This window comes from Haliotis rufescens, unplaced genomic scaffold, assembly GCF_023055435.1.
Source record: "Haliotis rufescens isolate VD_foot unplaced genomic scaffold, xgHalRufe1.0.p SCAF_17, whole genome shotgun sequence".
NCBI lineage: Eukaryota > Metazoa > Mollusca > Gastropoda > Lepetellida > Haliotidae > Haliotis > Haliotis rufescens.
This window is the reverse complement of record NW_025963857.1, coordinates 24,447,239-24,462,364: the sequence shown is the minus strand read 5'-3', so window position 1 is coordinate 24,462,364 and position 15,126 is coordinate 24,447,239. Positions and strand designations below refer to the sequence as shown.

Here is a 15,126-nt window from a genome sequence, read left to right as displayed (position 1 = left end):
TTTTGATATCTGTTTCATTATTCCACTTGGCATCCTTTCATGGTTTTGCTGTTTATAAAGCGATTATCAAATATGTTCAGGCTCCAAACTTATTTGTGTTTATTATTCTATTTGTTCTCATATTTACCTAGAGTTGTAGAGAACATACTGTTACGGTCTTACAGTGTACATACTATATATCATCGTTCTTGTCAATGAGTTCTTTTAATATGATGTGATGACTCCCTGACAATGAAACCTTAAGACATCTATAATAATGATTACGCTTCACTGTACAACATAGGTGCGAGGTGTGGCTGAAAGGTGTTGAGCCTAAATACAAGCGTGTACAGTTTGCATGTTGTTGGTTTGTTGTTTAACGCCGCACTCAGCAATATTCGAGCTATATGACGGCGGTCTGTAAATACTGGACCAGGCAATCAAGTGATTAATATCATGAGCATCTATCCACGCATGTGGGATCGATGACATGCATCAACCAAGTCAGCCTGACCACCAGATCCCGTTAGTCGCCTCTTACGACAAGCCTAGTCGCCTGTTACGGCAAACATGGGTTATATAGCTAGAATATTGCTGAGTTTAACAAAACAAAAAAATAACATGTACGAGGTGTGGCTGAAAAGTTTTGAACCTAAATACAGGCGTGTACCGTTCAGTTTGCATGTAATCAGTACAATATTCTCCATGCTTACAGGCTGCATTTGAACCAAACATACAACCAGGCAGCATATTTCTGCAGATACCAACGTGACAAGGTATTCTCTGTTGATGTGACAGGACGTAATTTTGAGCCTAAATACAAGGATGTACGTATACCGTATACCCTAAACAGTTTACATGTATAAGTACAGTACTGTCGCTGCTTTGGTACCAAGAATTTGATTTTCTGTAGCTGAAAAATATCTGATCTTGATACAAAATCCTTGATATAAAACGTCAACGCCAGAGAATAAACCGATTCCAATGGGTGTAAAAGGACAGGTAGCTGTGAAAAGTAACACCAACAAATTGTAAGTGTATGTTTGTATACGTGCATGTACATGTAATTATACGAGAGTAAGCGACATACACCCAACGCTGTGTGGGAAGTGTGCATACACGACAGTGTTATTGATTTATTTGTCATTTTCCATTATGTCATCTCTCAGGACCTGGGTATCACCGATGTGGGAAGCGTCTGAGACCTGTATCACTTCGGGCTTTCCTCCCACATTAAGTTGATGTAACTGGAATACTTTTAAAAGCGGCGTTAAACCCAACACACTCACTCACTCTTAGAACATGCATACTTTGCTGGGGATATTACCCAGAATCCTCACGGGTTTGTGAGCAATGACCCCTGCATGACACACATTCACCCAAGTGACCAAGCCTGACCAGCAGATCCATTTAACCGCCTCTTCTGACCAACATATACATTCCTGGGGATCCATTCTAACAATGAAATCTCGCGGGGTCCTAATTCTCAATTGTATGTATATGAGGTGAGGTGAAATTGGGTTTAACGTCGCGTCCATAATTTTTGCACTTATATAGCGACGTGCATGCACGTGTGTGTGTTTGTGTGGCTTCTTGTACTAGTCCGGACTGACGCCGATTTATAGTGCTGGCTCATTGAGATACAATGCCGCAGTTCAACATGAATATCTCACTCATACACAGTATACTGACTCCGAGCCGACCAGTCCTTGTTTTAGCCCCTTAATGCCGAGCGCCAGACAGGGTAACAACAAGTACCATCTTTTAACGTCTTTTGGTATGACGCGGCCGGGGATCGAACCCCGGACCTTCCGCTCTCCGGGCGGACGCTCTACCTTTAGACCACGGAGGCGGTTTGTATATATGTAGTCATACTAAAACAGGCGGAATACCTCAATGTCTGGGTGTGAGGTGAGGTGAGGTGAGGTGAGGTGAAATGGGGTTAAACGTCAAGATAATTGCACTTACATAGCGACGTGCATGTACATGTACGTGTGTGTTTGTGACACAATTTAACACGAATGCCTAACTCAGACACAGTATACTGACTCTTGGCCAGGCAATCCAGTGACTGACATCATGACACGCAATCAACCAAGTCACCGAGTCTAACAACCCGATATCTTTTCTCGCATCGCACGACCAGCTGTGGTTCGTAGGTTTCTGTGGTTACGTCCAACGCGATTAGTCGAACATAATTAACAAATATATGTTATTTTTGAGATTACACAATCTCAGAGTGAGAGGCACTTACTCGCCAACACATATAAACCCACTCAGTCACCAGTGCTTTAATAACATAGAAATCCAACATCTCCTTGTCTAGATCACGTATTTTGTGTACCCCTCAGATGAGTGTAATTGGCTCGGCTACCATGGCCGAAGTTACGACAAGACAGAGGTAACTGGCTTTGTGTGCAGGCGATTAGGTGCCTTACTCTCAGAGTGAGGGTTCCACCCATAAACATACTAGAGTTTGTACTTTACCAAGAAAGTGTAATCCCAAATAGGGCATATGCTATATTTAAAGGCATTGTCTATTCAAGAAATATGTAGTGTAAGTTTCGTTACATTCATAGAACCATTCAGCATTACAATTATCATTGTGTATTTTGTATCAAAGATTTAGAGTGTTTCGCTGACTATTCCCGTCTGATTTTGTCAAATGCGAAGCAAAAGAATTAATAGATACAGTTGCAGATACTCTCAATCCATAGATACAAACAAAACCAAGAAATGTCATATCACGTTTCACACTCCATACCATATGCTTCACTTCACAGTAGATTTGATGCACAAAAAAACAGACTGTATTTTAATAGTTACACAATCACATAAATATAAGATTGGTTGGTTGGTTAGTTTGTTGTTTAACGCAACACTGATGGGATCGATGACATGCATCATCCAAGTCAGCGAGCCTGACCACCCGATCCCGTTTGTCGCCTCTTATGACACGCATAGTCACCTTTTACGGCAAGTGTCGTAGCTGTTGGTCCAGCTGGTGCTGAAACTCTTGTCCTGTCTGTTCACACGGCCAAGTTAGGTAGGGAGGATATGGTCCGAGGGATTGGGGATACTGATTCTGACTCTCGTGAAAATTATTGAACTCGGACGGCGAAAAAGCAAATGTCGCCAAAAACGTTGCAAACTGTTCGCTCAGAGTATCGATTGCCATGTGGACTTCCGTAATCTCTGTTAGAGCGGAGCGGATGCGGGCGGGGGAGGGGATGAGGGGCGGAGAAAGGTGTCCTCGGTAGAAGGGAAGTCCTACACATGGACATGACTCACGGAACGACAATAGGAAAAACAAAGAATGGGATCGTCTTAAACATTTTGTTCAAGAGAAAACCCGCATACTCCACAATGTCGTAACTGCTTTCGGGCGTCCAGTGCGACCCTTCTACAGTTACTAAATGTATTGCCGTTCCTGGTCATCATGGTCAATTACGCCATGACTTTGCCCCTCGCCTTGTCCGCAGCGGCTCGGCTCTGTCAAAGAGTGATTGGTCTAACGACGCTTACTCCAAGTTGTCTCTATCAGCATTCATACTCGCATAATAAAGAAACACAACACCACCTTTATACTCAGATAGTTTTACTTACTCTCAGCCCATCTGTCAAAACAGGACAGGATCAGACCGGTCAGACTCGTCACTAACTTGGGAAAACTTTCAACGATCGGGATTCGACTCGATCGATTGCAAACCGCGCTCTCCTCTCCTAATGTTAAAGTATCATTTTATAGTGTTCGGGCCTGGCCTGTCGTTGTCACATGTCACCATACCTCATTTTGATTCGTTAAAAGTTAGATCTGACCATGAACTCATGTGTGTCGTAATCGGAAAAATATAAAAGCCTACGTGCCGGATTGCTCATCTCTCTATTGATTTTGTGACTCGCTCCGAAGCTCCAAATGAAATATACCTTGTATCTCTCTGCTTGTTTCATTAACTAATGGACGATAACCTGGAACCAATCCAATGATAAATATGAAATGTCAAGAATACACTTGTGATAAATGGAAATGTCTTTTACCTATTGATTCCTTTCGAACTAAAAGTTCTCTGTCACAAACTATATCTAACGCCATTCCTCATTGCAGCTATAGCGGTTACCATTTTCTAATGTTTTTTAGATGCATTTTTAACCTTATAACATCCTCCGCTTGTGGACAAGAGCTGCCCACAGCTCGGAAGACATAAGCATGAGTTCAGGTCTGAGACGTAAAACACAATCACACTAAACACAATAGAAGTAAAACAGGATCGATCATTCCATATATTAAATCGTTACCAATTTCAATTTTTTTGTAAAGATCCGGAAAACAGCGAATACTCTAACAGTCAAAATGTATTTACATGGTAAAGAATAAGAGAAATAATCCTATGTTACTTCATGTAACCACAAAGCATAAATATCACGACATATTATTCAAATACAATGTAGAATTAATTAATAGCGATGCATAAATGTCAAATGTCACTGCACATGGCCACAATATGGCACCACCATCAACGAAAGTTCATTTGTCGCTGATCCCAATCGAATTCACTGGCTCCTTTCTAGTTTCGAAAAGTCAATTCGCGGAACGTTGTCCAACGTTCTTGAATCCTTAACCGAAAAGTTAATGTCTGAACACACTGCCTGTTCACACAGTCTGGACCTCGGCTGGGGTGACAAAGCGAGAGGTAGACTTTTCTTGACACTGCTTGAGCGTTGACCGGTCGCTGTCTAAAGATGCAGAGTTGCGTCCCTTGGGCACGCCAGAAACCTATGATTGTGGTTTCGAATCCCGGTTCGCCCCGATTATGATTCTAGGTTTGTCAGCACCATACCCGTGCTCGTGGGTTTCACCGAAGTGGTAAACGTCTGAGACCTGCATCACTTCGGGCTTTCCTCCCACATTAAGCTGACACGCCGTGATATAACTGGAATATTGTTAAAAGCGGCTTATACCATAAACGTGATTAGATAGAACACACTTAATGTGTATTCCGTTTAGGATTAAAACACATTTCCTAACATTGTCTTGTATGTGTTTACATTCCAACACATTTTTAAGTGCTTATGATATAGTCGGAATTGTACAATGAGCTCTGTTTGAACCTGACAGGCCGTGATATAACTGAAATAATGTTCAATGCGGCGTTTCATTCACATAATATCATATCATCGTACAAACAGGGGTGGTGGGGTAGCCTAGCGGTTAAAGCGTTCGCTCGTCACGCCGAAGGCCGGGGATCGATTCCCCATATGGGTACAGTGTGTGAAGCACATTTCTGGTGTCCCACTCCGTGATATTGCTGTGAAATTGCTAAAAGCGGCGTAAAACCATACTCACTCACTTACTCACTCATTCACTCACTCGCTCATACGAACACCCCAGCAATTAACACGAATTATAATACTTTCATATATTTCAAGACATCGCTGGAGAATAGAAGAACAATGTAGAAGTTTCGCTTTTGAATGCTATCCATAATATACCTTACACTCAATATTATCTGCCTACTACATTCTCCATTGCAAATATCATCACAAAACTTAATTTCAATCCAAAAGGGCTTGGAATAAGAGGCCTACGTATTTTCGGTCATATCGCTGTCCTTGAAGAAAAGGGTTTTCAAAAAAGAAATGTCCGCATTGAAACGTTATCGTCAGGAAATTCAGTCGGTTTAACGTAAGTATCTACATTTCAATATTTTACGGACGCTTGTTCTCTGAGGTATGATATTTATTTCACCGTGACAGTGTTTCCTTCTGAGTACACCAGAAAGTGAAAAATTACGAAAGCCTAATGATGCCCCTTTGATAGTATTAAATATATATTTTAAAAATCGAAACTTCGATTATTTTCTCGTTGTTTTAAGATTTGTTTCAAAAACTCGAAATTTCGAGTTTTTTCTCGTTATTTCGATTATTTTCTCGAAATTTCGAGTTTTGTAAATAAACTTGAAATAACGAGAAAATATTCGGGGTAACGATAAAAAACCTCTTTATTTCGAGAAAATAACTGAAATAACGATAATGTAATCGAAGTAACGTAAAAGAACTCGAAATTTTGAGAAATTGACTGAAATAACGAGAAATTTCGATTTCAATAATTTTTATATATTATTTAAATATATACAAATATGAATATGCTACTAAATTGGAACCTTCAGGTTTTCGTAGACAATTGAGTGATTGGAGGGTGTTACGAGCAAAGCAGGTCATGCTACCCTTTTTGCGAACATACTCCTGAGAGTTTCTTGGGCTACGGTCCTGTCCCCACTGAAGTACATGTAGCACATGTAGTGTCTCCATAGGCAAGTGGCCTTGTTCGAAGCATGCCTCTCTTCACCAACCTGTGAATGAGTTCCCGTATGGATGAAATGGTAATGTGAGTGTTCTAACGCCCCACAGGCAGCTTGGGTTGTACACTCCACAGGGAGCTGAGAATTAAAACGAGTGCACACTGATGCAGTGACCGGAGTGGTAATAGTGTAGCGCTTTGAGTGAGTGAGTATGGTTTTACGCCGCTTTAAGCAATATTCCAGCAATATCACGGCGGGGTACACCAGAAATGGGCTTCACACATTGTACCCATGTCGGGAATCCAACCCGGATCTTCGGCGTGACGAGCGAACGCTTTAACCACTAGGCTACCCGACCGCCCCTGTAGCGCTTTGAGCATGCCCCTGTGTGGGGTGGAAATACAGCGCAATATAAAGCGAATGGGACTTCTCCCTGGGAACTCGTCACGATATGGCTGAAATATTGCCGATGTGACGTAAAGCATTAACTCACTCACTCACTCTCCCTGGGAACGCTGCCATGTCAAACCCACCGTGAACTTGACTCCCACCGTGACTCCCCAAAGTTGCAGCCTTATGCGTTACACAGTTTGTTTCCTGGCAGCAAACCCGGGTACTCTCCCAGATTGGGAGGCGTAATGTGTTTTTTTTCATTTAAAGGCTCTTTATTTTTTCAACTGTTAATCCAGTTCACATGGAGACCCACAGGTATTGCTATTGCCTTTTCAGGCATCTGAAACCAAAAGTCCATGAAATGCTCACACGTTGACAAAGCATTGTGGCCTTAATGCATATTCTGTCGCACACACGCACGCACACATACACACACATACAGATACACACACAGACACATGCACACACACACCAGTGCTAGTGGTCTATGGTGAGTCCCAATGGTCCCAAATATGGTGGCCTAACTTTGGTTGCGAGTGGTCTATAGCCCACTTTTATTTGGTAGATATGATGTTATAGAATATGTTGTATGATATAACAAGTTGTGATATGGTAAAATATAAATTATGAAATTACAGGGTATGGTTTTGTACTGTATGTGTGAAATTATGTGACTGTGTTGAAATGCGATGTGGAATGACGTGAGGTGATTTGGTGAGATATGTACATAAATTGTATAAAATTGTATATTCTTCAAATTGTACTGTAGGCCTGTGGCCTCTTCAGTACGTGACATAAAGATTGCACAGACGTGGACTATCCACATCTGACACATCAGTGACAAAAATGATGCATGATGCAATTCCCAAAGTGGCTTATACCACATGTCCCCGTCTTTATACAGGTGAACAACTGACTTGCCTTTGCATGTGTTTGTGATGGTGGGGCAGGCTACGCTCACCTTTTCGCAAACATCTGGTATCATCACTGTTTGATAGTGATTTATGAACACGTGCTTATGATGTGTCGAAATCGTACATTCGACCCTGCTTTTAGCACAGACTTATTGTGAATGTGTAAAGGGTTTTGTCGGGTTTTTCTTCTTCAAGAGTGTTTAGGAAGGTTTGTTTCTTAATATCTGAACAGCAGACTTTTAAACCAAGCTTTTTTTCTAAGATGTAGGTAATAATTATTCATACACATGGTAAAAGATTGATCTTGGATCATTTTCTTGCAAATAATTTGATCTTTTCTTAAACAGCTCTTTTCGCCCATTTCAGCCACCGTTATCACTTCATCGTGAGAGTGAAAACCTTGCTTGCATAAGAAAACAAGAAAGGCTAGTTGTCAGGCGTATGAACATGTCCTACAATTTCCACAATCTTTCCGTTTTCCAATTGGTCACAGGAGGCCCTTCTCACACACCCCTTTATGAACATATTCTCAGTGAATACCCCATATATTATCGATCAAATGTATATTTGCCCTAATACCCCTGAACCACAATGATGGGTGTACCGAACTACATATAGAACAACACGACACTATGCGATCTGCAAATGTTTATTTAATGATGTCCATTAAACAGACTAGGTCTTGATTCTCAGTGAAGATCCTTGTGGGCTGCCATGCTCGATTAGACACCTGAAAGAAACCATGCAAATTTTGATGAATGATGTTTTCAGGACAATCAACATTGATAAAAGTCTAGCATAAAGCTATCATCCGTAATTATATAATTTACAAATAAATAAATAATTATCAGCAATAGGCATATATGTTAATCATTCCTTGCTAGGTTGGCGGAAGTGCGACTCCTTACTGGTAAGACTCGGCTTCAACTATGATCTAATGGTCACAGTGTGTGACCTTTCTGGTTTTCTGTCACGGTGTCAACGGCATGGACATTTGCTCATGCAATCAACCACTGGTTTACCTATCTCTGACTCAGGTATTGACAGACCACCCTGACATACCTGGACTATTGATGTGATGACGGTCACGTAAAAACAACACACAGTCACTCTTTGGGGATATTTCTTGGGGAAATGTGCGTCTGTGAAAACTTAATATAAAGCTGTAATCGTTTTGTTTCTGCCGAGGAGGACATATCTGTCTGCTCAAAGTACTCCATAGGCTGAGAACAAGCTTGACCTTCTCCAACCTCGATATACTGCGCACCTTAGTCAACTGACCTTTCAACAACTGGGATTATTGATAGTTTTACCCATACACACAGATTTATGTTAAATGAGACATTGTATTCCTGAAAATATAGCTACCGAGTTTGAGTCTCTCCTCCTCGACATCTTCTTTGATTTTTTTCTCAAGGTCATGCTTCACCTCTGGAATATAGAAGAATGTTCTTGAAGGACTATAACAGTTTGCCCCCGTATCAAGGGTGTTATAACTTTAAGTTGGAAAAAAACCCTCTATGAGAATTATTAAGAGAACCATGCTACGTGGCACATGAGTTGTGGTTGAATGCGCAGTAAAGAATGCTGGTTACATGTGATCACGTTGGCTAGTAGGTGGATAGCTGATTTCAGTTTCTAAGGCTTCGCTCCTGCCCCACGTTGAATTACAGGTTGTAAAACGTCTCCTTGGTTATGTGACTGACTTTGTTTGAAATATGCCTTTACTTACCCAACAGGGAACTCGCTAGGATGAGCAGGGAGTCTAAATACAAAGTTTCTTAGCACCTAAAAGCAGCTTGAGTAGAATATGATTACATACTATCCACTGAACGAGTATGCATCGTGGCGCACCATAATTGTAAATCGAATGCTTTCAGCAGAGCTTTCTTATGAATATGGAAAGGAACAATATTTAACTATTTTGGACCATATTCAACATGCCACCTGTCTCTAGTGATTAAAGTATTGGCTCGTGACGCCCGGGTTCTACTCTCCACTTCAGTGTAAACCGCCTCCGTGGTCGCGTGGAGATACCAAAAGACAATAAAAGATATTTGTACGCGTTTTTATCCTGCTTGGCGTTCGGCATTAAGGGATAAAAGATGGACTGGTCGGCTCGGAGTTGTTACCCTGCTTTGCGTCAGCATGAAGGGAATAAAACATGGACTGGTCGGCTCGGAGTTGTTACCCTGCTTGGCGTCAGCATGAAGGGGGTAAAACATGGACTGGTCGGCTCGGATATGTTACCCTGCTTTGCGTCAGCATGAAGTGGATGAAACAAGGATTGGTGTCTGATAGAAGTACACGTTAAGCTGCGGCATGGTATTTCAGTGGGCTATCACTATAAAACCGGCATAAGTATTGATTAGTACAAGCAGCCACACACACGTGCATGCACGTCCTTATATAAGTTAATCACCACTTCACCTCACCTCACTACTTCGGTATAATGAGTGAATCCCCAAACCGGTGTCCTCTATGCCGAAGCAATCATAATAACAATGTAATCCTACCTTCCTTTTGTTCTGGTGTAAGATCGACGTCTCTCATCGCCTCCTCGTTCATCGCCTCTCCGGTCATCTCAGCATACCTTTTCTTGCCTATATAGAAAACAAAATTACAATATCTTTGTGTTTAGTTGTGCTCAAAACATTGCTTACACATAAAATATTCCGAAGTCAATCTTATGAAAACGATTTTACGACGAAATGTTTATGCTAGTACTGGTTTTCGTTGCTTTTTATTGTATCAAAGTGAGACGTTGTCGTTGTATGATTATGATGTCGTTGTATAATTAGGGTATTCATCACCCGATCGATATAAATGATACAGGCAAACAAACAATATTTGAAATGACTTTGCTAGGATTGCAAACTGACCTTGGCCATCGTAAACTTGTGCAAGGACATTTAGATGACGACAGCAATGTGAAACATGTGTGAAGATTACATTGTATTACCTACATTACACACTGGAAACATCTTACACACAACATCCCCAACGTTCTTGTTTTAAGTTTTAGAGATAAAGCAACATCTTGCCAAAAAAATCGAACACATTGTTGAACAGGAGAGAAACAAATTCGGTAACTATTAGTACCGTAATCGACGTAAAAGGCGCCCCGCTCTAATAACCGCCCACGGCGATATTTACTTATATACTGGCTAGTGAACAATATCACTTAGCACCCCTTCCGATTGATCAATGTACACAACACTTATTTATTCGCGTATAATACGTACTCGTGTGTTATATGCACCCTTAACTATGGACAATTAAATTCTGGAAAAATGCATCTCTCGTATATAAACATTTCAGGCTGTCAGCATAAACAACGAAATTTATCTTTCAACTCTGTTTTTTTTCACCAAAATAATACTCTAATAAGAGCCCCCTATTTCTAATTTTGAGAGCACCCTGGGCGCTAATTACGGTATTATGTTTCATCTTATTCTGAATCTGACTATTCATTCTTCTCCACATATTTTAATTTCAGCTTCACAGTCTTATTAATTTTAGTTCTTGCCAATTTAATGTAGAAACGTAAGAAAACATCTGTCATCATTGGAAGATCAAAACCATTCGGTTAGATTACGCCTTTGCCAAGAAATATATTAAATTTAAAATTTGAAATGGATAGTACATACCGTTACGAAACTGGAGGACAATAACGTATTGAATAGTGTACAAAGTCTTGTATCTAAGCAACTTCAAGATGAAGGTAAACATGTATCAGATCCTTGGCTGCGGGGAATACTATTCGTATGACAACTCAGAATGCATCCATTAAGTGTTTAGTAAAATCTGACAATGCCTGAATAGTCATTCGCATGAACCTGTTAACTGAAAGCTCCTAATTATTTATACTTATTATCTGTTACGTCAAAGTAGAACTGATAGTCGGCATGATGCATTTTGTATTCCTGATACAGTTAACTACGGTTATAACGAACTCAAAGGGACTACTAATTTTAGTTCGTTATAACCGTAGTTCGTTATAAGTTCATATACAGCTTGAATACAGCAAGTAGTCGGGACCAGCAAGTAGTTCGTTATATTCGTCAGTTCGTTATAAGCGTGTTCGGTATAACCGTAGTTTACTTTAATTGATTAATTTTTGCAATATCCCGAGTCATTATTATTATTTCCTTCAGGTTTATAATCGGCAACCGTCCTGTGGAAAGCGAATTGATAGGTGTAACCTCTAATCTTGTATGTAATTAATATCTGCAGATAAAGTACCGTGTTTTTTTGTGTACGAGCGGTAATAAGATAAGACACGCAATTCCTTACAGTTCGATTTGAACAATAAGTAAGTTGATTAAATTCTTTATACACTAGAATATGATGTTGGACGACCATAAGGAGTGAGTGAGAGTGAGTGAGTGAGTGAGTGAGTTGGGTTTAACGTCTGTTTAAACAGCACTCCAGTTACATCACGGCGTGTCAGCTTAATGTGTGAGGAAAGCTTACCACTTCGGCGTCATGAATGGCAAGTTAGTGTACTGTTCGGCAGCCTGCTTTGAATAGGGTACATTTCCGTCCACCTGTACCATCGGTACGTTTCTGTAATACCCAACTCAACAATACCCACTTCATCGACACTAAATGTAAAGACGCTTAATTCAGTTTCTATTCTTTATCAAACGTCTCTAAGCGTCGTCTAAGACGCCGCGAGTCGTTTAACAGAATTGCATCCCTTCGGCGTTTCAAAAACTTAGGATCTTTGGTTAGAATAGATTCTCAGTGGAGAATGAATTAATCCTACCTAGCGTGAAGAAAATATCTGAAGTAACTGGTATTCCTAGGCGCGGCGTAAGGCAACAAACAAAATACTGGGATTCGATGAAATGCATCAACCAAGTCAGCGAGCCTGACCACCCGATCCCGTTAGACGCCTTTCACGACAAGCATAGTCACCTTTTACGGCAAGCATGTGTTGCTGAAGACCTATTCTACCCAGGAACCTTCACGGGTCTAATTTGTTTTAAGATATGCTGAATTTTCTTTCAGTTTGAGTGAGTGAGTGAGTGAGTGAGTGAAAATGGTTTTACGCCGCTTTTAGCAATATTCCAGCAATATCACGGCGGGGGACACCAGAAATGGGCTTCACACATAGTACCCATGTCGGGAATCGAACCCGGGTCTTCGGTGTGACGAGCGAACGCTTTAACCACTAGGCTACCTGACCGCCCCTAATCGCATCTGAACCAGACAACCCAGTGTGAAGGATTTTAAGCAATGACCAACTCTGTCGGGGTACGATGACAAGCAATCAACCAGGTCAACGAGTCTGACAAGCGTTGGTTGCTGGGGCCTTTTCTATCCCGAATACCCACGGAGGAATGCTTAATTAATCAATAACAAAGGCGTGATGTTTTTTTTTTTTAAATCTGCAGATTTTTTTATTGCTTGCTATATTGATCAGTTAATTCCGTTCGCAAGGAGAATCACGCGGATTGCGGTTGTCTTTTCAGATACCTGAAACAAATAGATCAAGATATGCACAAACGGTGACATAGCAATATATTTACAGGTGGCCTTTAGGATTCTGCCGTTCAAAAGAATGACTATATGAGTCGTGCTGTCAGAACATATTACTTTGAAAACCAAAAACCAGCTTCCGAAGAAAGAATGTTTAGATGACGACACCCAAGGGTGTATGTTACTTGCGATGGCACAACATGGATTATAGACAAGGGTTGGCATGTGTTAACTGTGAAGTAGGATATCAGTAATATCGGTAAGTCTTAATACCGAATTTTTGCCGCTCCTTCTTGACAACATCTTTGATTTTGCTTGTCAGATCTTTCGTTAACACTGTAATAAAAACAAAATGAGTGAATCTAATGTAACGCCTCCCTGGGCAGTATTTCAGTTTTGTCACAGTTTCTCAGCTTAATATGTATATTTATAGTTATTGTTTAACGCTGCGCTGAGCAATATTCCAGCTATATAACGGCGGTCTGTAAATAATCGATGACATGCATCAACCAAGTCAGCGAGCCTGACCACCCGATTCCGTTAGTTGCCTCATACGACAAGCATAGTCGCCTATTACGGCAAGCATGCTCTGCTTAAGAAATATTCTCTACCCAGATCTTCACGGGTATTGCGTCAATACAGAAGAAGCCGAAACAGTGATGACTGTGTGGCATATATTACAGAGCCAGCAAAGGGCTCCACGCGAATAGTAGTGGATTTGAATTGAAAATTAAGATACGGGAAACAACAATAATTGTTGGTTGGTTGTTTAACGCCGCACTCAGCAATATTCCAGCTATATGACGGCGGTCTGTAAATAGTATGGACCAGACAACCCAGTGATTGATATCATGAGCATCAATCCACGCATTTGAGATCGATGACATGCATCAACCAAGTCAGCGAGCCTGACCACCCGATCCCGTTAGTCGCCTTTTACGACAAGCATAGTCACCTTTTACGGCAAGCATGGGTTGCTGAAGACCTATTCTACCCCGGAATCTTCACGGGTCAACAACAATTGTATTGTGATTGCTGCTTAATTAGTAACAACTGCCAGAAGGTTAGTAAACTATGGACTACTAGTACAAGGGACATTGTCGCCCTTTTAGATTAATGGTGCGCATGCGTAGTTAGTGAATTATTCTACGCATGCGCCGAAATGGTTAAACACCTTTTCAAACTCCACTGGTCTTTTGTTAGTGCCAATGTTTCTAAAACCAAAGTAGCAAAGGAAATGTGGTTTGCTTTTCTCCAAATGAAAACAAATCGTAAATCGTTGCTTTAGAAATGAGTTCATATAACGTTATTGTCTGTGTCGGCTTTCATAAACCAAACGTTTTTTCACAGCAAAAAATAAACTCTTTGCATTTCTATTTAATTTATGAATCTATTAAACTATGATCGCGTGTTTGAATCCCAGCACATACATCACTAAGGGATTTCCTCCTACATCAAACTGACACGCTGTGAAATAACTGAATGTTTGATATACTCCCCTTGGATATGAGAATGATTGGGGTAATGCTGTGCTTTGAGCTTGATATTCAGCATGGAATTCTCTCAGTAAAATTAAAGGACAGAATTTGTATTTAGATTCAAAACATAACATAATTTTTTTAAACTTCGAGAGAATTATGTTATGTTTTGAATCTAAATACAAATTCTGTGACTTGCGAATTCGGAATGGCAGAAGTTGAATATTTTCTCAGGCCCCTTTGAATTTGTCAAGATATCCCCAGTATACTATGCATTAGAAAATGGCACCAATGACTTTAAAGAAGCAAGCATGGTCAGTTTTGTCCTACCTTGTTCCTCTTCAGGGGTGAGATTGACATCCCTCTCATCCAACAAAGCCTCGTCGTCTATATCAGGCAGAGCTCTCTTCTTGCCTGCCGAGTAAACACGACATTGACAAAATTACTTTTATAATGAAGTGTATCTAAAGAAGAATTTCGACTTGACGCATAGCTAAACGTTTCAACGATTAGACACCAGGTTCCGAGTGCTCTGACCTATTTGAAAACATTCAGTGAACCTAAACACATAAAATG

General features: G+C 40.7%; 1 long non-coding RNA gene across 1 annotated transcript; it reads right to left on the bottom strand.

Moving 5' to 3' along the window:
- Positions 1–8,221: 8,221 nt before the first annotated feature.
- LOC125381195 lies at positions 8,222–10,232 on the bottom strand. Its single transcript, XR_007221750.1, has 3 exons — positions 10,102–10,232; positions 8,954–9,016; positions 8,222–8,315 (listed from the first exon to the last, which is right to left on the bottom strand). It is a non-coding gene; the product is annotated as an uncharacterized LOC125381195 (long non-coding RNA).
- Positions 10,233–15,126: the final 4,894 nt, after the last annotated feature.